Raw genomic sequence first — 9,142 nt, 5'->3', positions numbered from 1 at the left:
ATAATAAAAAGTGTAATCATGAGTAATGAATATCTCTATACCCAAAACCACATAAAGCAATAGCATGTACTACCCAAAAATTTAGTAGTAAAACCAGTGGTGAAAAAGGTATAAAGATAGTCAAAGTCTAGGGTAACCTATTGGGTCCCATCAAAATTAACCTATGCAGATCATTATGATTAATAAGAACATGACTGGGTAAAAAGAAAGTGATCAAGGGCACAACTTGCCTTCCACAATCTCCTGCTCAACAGACTCTACCAGCTAAGGCACTGGATCCTCTGTAGCTTGCTCGTCTACTCGCATCAACACAATACATACATAATATAGCAAAAATTAACATCACACCAAACATGTAAATAAAATACATAATAATAATTTAGACATTAAAATAAGATCATGGGAACTGAAATCATTAAATTTGGAGTTATAGATTTTAAGTTATGAATTTCCAAAGGTTTTATGTATTTAATACAAGACTAGGTGGATGCTCGTGCGTTGCAACGGGACCACTACATTGCAATCATCAATACAATATCGACTTCTATAGATAGTACAATATGTTGTGACGTCACATAAATTTTTATTTGATAAAATGTTAAGACTATATAGAACAAAATAAATAATACAATGCCGCAAGGGTTTCATCAAACAATGTCACATAGTAACAAGTATGTCACCATATAAAACGAAGAACATGCAAAAACTCTATTCATGTAACCCACCACAATAGAGCCAGAGATAAATGTTCATGAGTTCGAAGGCATTGTAGTGAATGTATGAATGAGCCTAGAATTCTGATTAAGATCCCTTGGTAGTAAAAATTATCTTTCTTCTCGCCATCTCGCCACAAGGTAGGACACCGATTGATTCCCATTCTAACGTGAAAACAACATCCTACACAAATCCATAACTATATTAGCATTATATATAAATAAGAAAAATTGTTCACTTGAGCAGGTGAAGACAAGGGCTTACAGAGGGGTTCTGGGGATCTATGTCAAAAGATTTGATAGCATATGCTTTAGCAAGCAATTCAAGGGGTCTCTCATCTCCTAATAGAAAAAGAAGCCACGATAAGCAAAGATGATAAACACTGAACACCGACAATCCGAACACTACATGTACATCTCACTTGCCTTGTTTGACAATTGCAAGGATCCCATCCTCTAAACACACGTCATCACTGGCAAAATATTCTTGTAGACATAGAAGAGATGAGCATCCCACCAGCAAACATTCAAAAATGAGCCATGTTGCAGATATGACTCATGTAATCACACCCATAATACTCATTTGAACTATGTGGTCAATAGGGGTGGACTAAAATTGGAGAGTGGTAAGGGTCAACACACCAACAATAACATGAACTTTCTGCTCCTCACTATCAGCAATGCAGTGACCTATATCCATACAGCCCATGGTACCAATGGACTATGTCACTGCTCAGACTCACTTATTAGATATATGTGGGTGCAAGAGCATACAATACAGTTACGGACCCTTGTAGGACCAACTCATCTCAAAAAAACTAATTATTAGATGAATTTGGATATCTCATATCATAGGACAAAGTTACTCAAGTATAAAACAGTAAATCACTTTCAGAAAAGATGTAAACCAACACAGACTTCTGATTCTTGATTGCATGAAAAGGTTGCTCATTTAAGAACATTCCTGTGGTCGCCAACCACCTCAAGAACCCTAGGACACGAAGCTTGCAAATGCAATAAACTAACAGAGTTTAGCAGGCATATTAATTAACACAAAGTTATCATGACCATGTATCTAGGCATCTTTGATACAGTACTCCTACTTAATTTTTCTATACACAAGCTTGATGCATATTAGATATCGTAACAAGAATATAGTACTACAGATATGAATTGAGTTTGGTTTTGGGTAACATTAACATAAGCAAATGAAAAAGGCATCAAAGCATTTCTTCTATTAGAAAATATGTTCCCACTGTACCTTCTTTCCTCGGATGACCACTCTAGGTTCACCTTGGATCACCATGTATTTTGTACCTCCAACAAAAAGACAAGTTGGTGCAAGAGTTCTAGGTTCATCAAAGTCCAACAACTTCCTCATCCTTTAACAGCAACAAGCAGGAAACATAAACATGAGAACTCAGCCAGTCAGTCTAAGAGTGCTTCATATTATATAGATCATAGAAACTTTTAACAGAAGTTCTTAAAACAAAAAAAATGTGTCTAAACAAACACCAAGAACTGAAATTTACAACAAAAGTGCACCTTTTTTGTTCAAGGAAGAAATATCGCATTCAAAACAGAGAGTCTAAGTGCATAATCAAAACAGTAAGTGCTTACAAATATTTAAGAAAGTGCAATCCCTTAACTATGGAGGGTCACAGTTTCTACAAAGACATTTAAAATTAGTACTTCAGGAAAACATTATGATTGCGAAGAGAATAATGAGAATACCCTGGTTACCATGGTTGAGAATAACATCACAATTGCAGCACACTTGAAGTGCTGACACAATCGGGCAGTAGGTAGCTTAACTGGAGAACCTAGAATCCTGTTAAATGAACTAAAATTTATTGAAAAAATGCTGACACGATACTGAAAGGGCACAAAAGATATATGCAACAGTCATGAATATCACCTGGTATTTTAGCACATATGTCAAGCAAGATCTTCTTGGTTTCAAGCATTCTAGAAACCTTATTTCCTGCTTCAACTATACACATAAACCGGGTTTCAATGTCCTTCATGCTTGACACAAAATCTTTGGCTCGATGAGTGATGAACTCTGAAGGATCCTTTGCCTCTACACATCATCACAGTCTGCTATATATAAAAAGCTTTCACCAATTAGAAATCTTGTTTATGATAATTAATAGTCTTTGCTCCTTAGATCCTATCAACACCAAAAACAATACTTGTGAGACTATAGAACATATAAAATGTAGAAATGAATCTTGACAGAATCGACCAAACCCAAACATAGAGTACTTGGAATTGGAAAACAATATCATGCCCCCTCACTCTCTTTGCCATATGCTTGTTGCCCGAACTGGAGGCCCAAGGGCTCATATCTAAAAACAAGTATTAGAGGAGAAGAAAGTAAGTACTTGGAGTGGTTGATGCAAAATGACCTCAAGCAATTGAAGCAATGTGTCACCTGCTTATCATTATTATTGCCTGAGAATAATTCATCACTGGCTGCACCTAAAGATGAACATCTGCCCCAACTTTCTCTGTTAGAGCTTGTGAATGAACACGACTCCTCATTGCGCCTACTTCTTTTATCCTATAAGAAAGGAATGCTTCTGATCAGACATTTTGCAAGCAAGAAGTATATGAGCATCAGTTCTCAAGACTTCTAATGTGTTTCTTAGGACCCTAACTGATGGGACATCTCTATATCACACATACTGCAATAAACAATTTAACACAATGGGCAATCCAGTGGAAGCAAGAGAATGCATCGCATGGGTAAAATTGCTAGACTTGACTAAAAAATATATAGGGTCCAAATTCTGTGCAAACTTACTTGAAGTTATAAAGTGAACTTTACCTGCAATCGTGATCCAACACTATCACTATCAATCTCTGGTCAGTTCATAATGTTGACCAAAATTGAATGCAAATGGTAGCCTAAAAATAGCAACAATCAGTTGATGTGTCTGTTTCCTTCAGAATGGTGGTTATGTGGACGCTAACACTATAGGAACTATTTCTCATTCTACGCGCAATGGAACAGGCAGGCAAGTACCTAAGTACCTTGCTCATTCTATTTCTTTCACGTCTCTAATCTGTCACCGCACAACATCAATATGTCACCTATCATATCCTATCAACATTAAAAGCTAGAAATAATGCACATATTAAGTGAACCGGTGGAAACAGCCAGTTCATAAGAATGCTATTTGCAAGTAGCAAAACCAAGCAGCAGGCAGTTTACAATGGTGGCTAAAATTGCTTCAAAATAGGAACCTGACAATAGCAGCTTTGTTTTGCTGTCAGTTCATAATGTTGACCAAAATTGAATGCAAATGGCAGCTTTAAAATAGCAGCCTAAAAATAGCAGCAATCAGTTGATGTGTATGTTTCCTTCAGAATGGTGGTTATTTTGAGTGATGAACGCCTTCGGCGTCCAGGGGTCACGGATCGACCATATCCTATTCAATTCTCCCCAACTCTGTATCTGTAGCTTATATTTTCACTATACATGGAATTTGGTTCACAGTGGCACCATACTATCTGATCACATACCCAGGGAGTAGAACCAGCATACCACAAACGAGTGCCTGTGCAAAACTAATCTACAGAACAATACAATTAGATGCACTCGGTCGGTCAGTTGTGATATACTAACCTCGTATAGGGATGTGGGAACAAGCCTCTCGTATGATTCATTAAGTGTCACCACACCACAAACTCCAAGCGTCTTTAGCCGGAGAACATCGCTAGGGAATGGAACAGCACCGAGCAGGACATGCTGATACACCAAAAGCGATTGAAGGCGATGAGAGCATAACCAGCAGAAAATTCTAAACGAATTGGAACATAATAGGTCAGCAAAACATTGTAAAACGTTGCATGACCTTTATTCATGTGCTTCCAAAATCAATTAAGAAAAACGAAAACTAATGCGGAACAACATAATGTGTGTCGTCATCTAGCTTTGTATCTTGAATGTGGTAGCAGTTATCTGAAAACACTAAGAATTCAGTGCACAGACAACTGTGAATAAAAAATAGAGAGAACTGTGAAGTTGTGGCATGTGGACTGTTAATATGTTTTTTTTGAACTATGAATTTTACACAGAGAACTGTTTAGTTGTGTCGTGTTGTTTCTTGATAAGTGTTTTTGAACTGTGAAACTGAAAACACACACAACTAAGAATATGCGAACCAAGGGTTTATCTAGTAGCTGCAGTGTGGTGCACCTCGTTCTCATAGACACAGTTAGAGACCTCCTTAATCGGGCCAGGAATAATACTGTTAACTTGTAAGCAGAATAAATGATGTTTGAGGGATGTCAAATTATTTAGTTAACTATTCATCAAACAAAGACATGATTGATACCGTAATTGTAATCTAATCTCAATGAACCTGGATAAAAAAAGTGAAGATATGATTGCCTTCACAATTATTATCCGAATGGAATTTAGAAATGCAAATAAGCAAAAAAAGCGCAAGGATATCTCTTACCAGAAGGTGGGAGTAGGGGCAGTGGCGAAGATGAGCCCTCGTGGCCCCTGTCGTAGGGGTTTATGACCTGAATGGTTCTTGACCTTGGACATGATTGAAGGGAACAACTATATCCATTTGTTTTGCAAATCAGAAGTAAATTTTCAAATTTAAAATAAAAACAATAGATGATCTAGCTAGTTACCAGGAGGAGAGATCCACTACACATATGACCAGAAGAAGCTCCATAAATACATGTATAGGCACCATTAGTTGCTAGTCAAACTTTTTGATTGACTTACAAAACAGGTAAACACATGTCATAAATATCGATATAAATTAGAAGTCTAAATAAAGCACAAAGCAAACAGTTGTACATTCATAGAAAACTGATACCTCCAAACAAATAAATAAACATCTAATATTGTTTACCTCTGATATACGACACCCGTAGAAATTAAACCAACACCAAACTGACCAACATGACAACATCTGCTTTAGGGAGTTCAGAAACACGGTGAAGCACTGGATAACGTTCGATGAGCCTTGGAGTTGATTTTAAGTATTTTAATGGCTACCCCGGTGGCATATTGGCGCCTGGCAGGTGCTTTGCTTGGGAAAATTCACGATATAGCATGGGAGACTCTGGAAGGGAACCTTATATGGTAGTTCATAACCAACTTCTGGCTCATGCTGCAGCAGTTCAACTGTACAGAGGCGAATACCAAGTACAAATTTCATTTCCTAATTGATGTTACTTTCAGCAACAAACAAATAAAAAATGTTGTGTAATAAACGTAACAAAATGCATTCCAGTCGTTCGAATTTCAGTAATTAAATTAAAAAACGTTGTCAAATGCCATATCACATCCTAAAGCAATACCGGTCCTAAAGCGATACATGAGAAAACATGCAATAAGTTATGGCGCGACTGATAGTAGCTCGTCACCAAAACAAACAGGTTAAGCAATTGATGCATAAATAGCAACTGAACTTTCTTTTAAAGTTCCATCTTATTTACCTGAGACGGCAGCAAGGGAAGGAGGTGAGGATTAGCATGAACCAAACATACCTTGTTTTTTGGATAAACTTTCTCCTTGTAGGCTTGTACCATGCTGACCTACAACAAACCGAAATGGCTAATTTTGCAACAATAAACTGAAATAAGTAGCATGCCACTTTGCACATTAAAAATAGTGTGTATACTTTGAAACTTACAAGCAAAAAAAAGTTTACTAATGCATAACACAAACATGTTAACTATTACTACTAACAAAAATAGAGATGAAATTCAAACAGTGAAGCAATGTAATGTAGAAGCACAATGTAATAACAAGCCAAGCGGTTAGGCTTGATTCTAGTGCATGCCGCCTATTTTTCCAAATAATAATTGGGAAGAAACAATACTATAATTGTCTAATTCTCTTAAACAATTGCACTGTAGAGATCCCGAACAGATCATAAGCTGCAATAGTATCTTCTACAAGTATCTTGGTGCACGAATCATACTTTAAAACTCAACTAAGTGGCTTGGCATTTATTTTTACACGTGCATACTACATAAATAGTAACCCAAAGAGTTATCTTCAGATGATGCCATGTGAGAGTAGTAAATGGACAACCTATTCAAGTCATTTCTTGGACAATATTTCTATGTAGAAATGATACACATAAGGGTCCTAAGCTAAAATTGTAGCACAGAAATATATTTGACAGCCAAAGATGGTAACGATGAGCAAATTTGCTAGAACCACAACAGGCTATCAAGAATTCAAGTGAGTTGGGACTATCTGTAAACAAACACAACAAGTAATGAAAAAATAAAAATTGTATAACGTGATGGCCCCCTCTTCATCCAAGTCGAAGTCCAAGTCTGTGACGGATGATCTATCATCAACGCTGACCAAGCGGGGCTGCTTCTTGCTCCCTTCCCCTACCTGTAACACTGAATTATCACCCTGATTCCCATTTCATGTGCAACTGCATTTACCGACCAGGAACACTGGCACGACATGCAGGAACTCTGCCAATGTCTTCTATATAATGCTGCATGTTGTGTCGTCACACAAAGCTGATCCATGGGTCCAACATGCCAAACTGGTGTGCAAAGCTAACAGCTATTGGAGTGGTTAAAGTAATGAGATTTTACACAGCTCACTATACAAGTAGAAAAAGAAATTACTCCCTACCCTATTCTTCCACTCTTTTCTAATTCCTTAGTCCAAAGTGAAGACCTCGATAAGATTTCAAGGCCAATGCAGAGCTACATATTCATGCGAGAACATGGAAATTGTGACGCAAAACTGAATAACAATTCATTAAAAACAATTTTCTGTAATTATGGCTAATGGCAAGAAAACAAGTTGAACCAATCTGTTGTCAGAAAGAAATTCATGACGACAGGCCACGCAAAGTACCTTGCCCATGTAACACTGTGTCACCGTGTAAAAAGGGGGGCATGCAAAGATGCTACACAAACAGAACATTATTTAGGTACATTTCAGTAAATGATTTTAGTCGTCCAAATCCATATCTAAATTGCACATGTAATACTGTGTCACCACCTGCAGTAAAAGCTAGATAATTCATCTTCGCAACAAGAACACTGCAAACAGGGAAAATAAGGATAAACACAAAGTGGTTGGTTTCTCACGCATATGGCCTCGTCGTCGCCTCGCCGTCGGTTTCAAGCGTGCAGGTCCTCGCCGGATGCTCTGTTGTGCCTCTGTGGTCAATACAAGCTGCGAGGGTGGAAGACAGAACAAGGGAGGAAGTTGAGGCTGAGGTTCGCGTCAACGAGGGTGTACCCAAACCCAAGCAAGCGCCTGCAAAACAAGCATCCATACCGAGATTAAAGGTGCGGTTGTAGCCCTTGATGAAGCCGAGGATTTTGTCGTCGAAGTCGAAGCCGAGGTTCCAGATGAGGGAGCCGTAGCCGAAGACCCACAACACCATCGCGCAGCCTGTGGCATATCTGATTCCCCTGCGGAAACAGATGCAGAGACGAGAGTCAAAAATCCACCGTCCCAATCCGAACGAACCATGGTCGCCACCGCGAAGATGAGAACCCTCGGGAAAATGAAATCCCAAACACCAAAACCCAATGCGCGCGCGGGAGTATGCAGAGCACTCTCCGAATCCGGCCGCCACACCGCGTACCAACCCCACCGAAGAATCCCCGCCCATCAAAGACGGTCGGTTGCAGCAATCACCATTCACCTACCTGGAGGAGGAGAGGGCGGAGGTGGGGCGCGGACGGCAAGAACGACGCGCCGACGGGCACGGGCGGGCGAGCAGGAAGGATCTGAGATTTTGGGGTCCTGTCCCGTTCCCGTCCCGAGCCCCCGCACGGCTCGGTCTTGCTGCCCTCCTCGCCGACCTGCCTGCCTGGGGATCACCCGGATGAGGATCAGGACGGTGGCCTGTGGTTGTCACCGGTGTCGTGGGAGGAGATACGAGGGCAGGGCGACGGCGACGAACTCGAGCGGAAGGGGAGGGGAACGAGGGCTCTTTGCTCGTGCGGGACGGTTGCGAGATGCGGGCTGGCGGCGGAAGGCAGGGTGGGAGAGGCCGTGTGGAATTAGTGGGCAGGATCGGACGGCTTAGATCGCAGAACGGTGAACGGACGGTTGAGATTGCAGGATGGCAGAACGGCAGAACGGCAGACTACTATTGCTTACTTAATAAGTAGTAGAGATTAAGTACTACATAAATTTTAATGTGTCTTTCAAGTCAAAACAGTGGCACTAATGGTTAGACAATAATATTACAAAATTTTAGGAACTGGAATGGACCAATTTGGAGTTCATATGAATTTTCTACAAATTAACCAAGTTTCTGCAATTACTTTAACACTAAAAATCTATTTCTAATTTAATTTCCCTGGTTTTCAAGTTTTCTGGACTGGGCCTCAAATTTCATAAAGCGCAGGGGTTCTGGGGTAAGAATCCCTAGACACAGGGAACAGCTGTCACGGAC

General features: G+C 39.8%; 2 pseudogenes across 2 annotated transcripts; both read right to left on the bottom strand.

The window, feature by feature from the left end:
• Window positions 1–587: 587 nt before the first annotated feature.
• On the bottom strand, window positions 588–2,007 carry LOC109943493 (nuclear pore complex protein NUP43 pseudogene; annotated as a pseudogene). Its single transcript, NR_161361.1, has 4 exons — window positions 1,975–2,007; window positions 1,140–1,403; window positions 979–1,055; window positions 588–897 (listed from the first exon to the last, which is right to left on the bottom strand). The product of NR_161361.1 is annotated as a nuclear pore complex protein NUP43 pseudogene (transcript).
• A 222-nt stretch (window positions 2,008–2,229) lies between these two features.
• Window positions 2,230–8,740, bottom strand: LOC103643179 (gamma-glutamylcyclotransferase pseudogene; annotated as a pseudogene). Its single transcript, XR_002266355.2, has 11 exons — window positions 8,388–8,740; window positions 8,011–8,147; window positions 7,818–7,905; window positions 5,370–7,728; window positions 5,186–5,292; window positions 4,348–4,470; window positions 3,151–3,279; window positions 2,982–3,064; window positions 2,632–2,886; window positions 2,457–2,544; window positions 2,230–2,380 (listed from the first exon to the last, which is right to left on the bottom strand). The product of XR_002266355.2 is annotated as a gamma-glutamylcyclotransferase pseudogene (transcript).
• Between the last annotated feature and the right edge of the window lie 402 nt (window positions 8,741–9,142).

This window comes from Zea mays, chromosome 1 (assembly GCF_902167145.1).
Source record: "Zea mays cultivar B73 chromosome 1, Zm-B73-REFERENCE-NAM-5.0, whole genome shotgun sequence".
Taxonomy (NCBI): domain Eukaryota; kingdom Viridiplantae; phylum Streptophyta; class Magnoliopsida; order Poales; family Poaceae; genus Zea; species Zea mays.
This window is presented reverse-complemented; position numbering and strand designations above follow the sequence as displayed.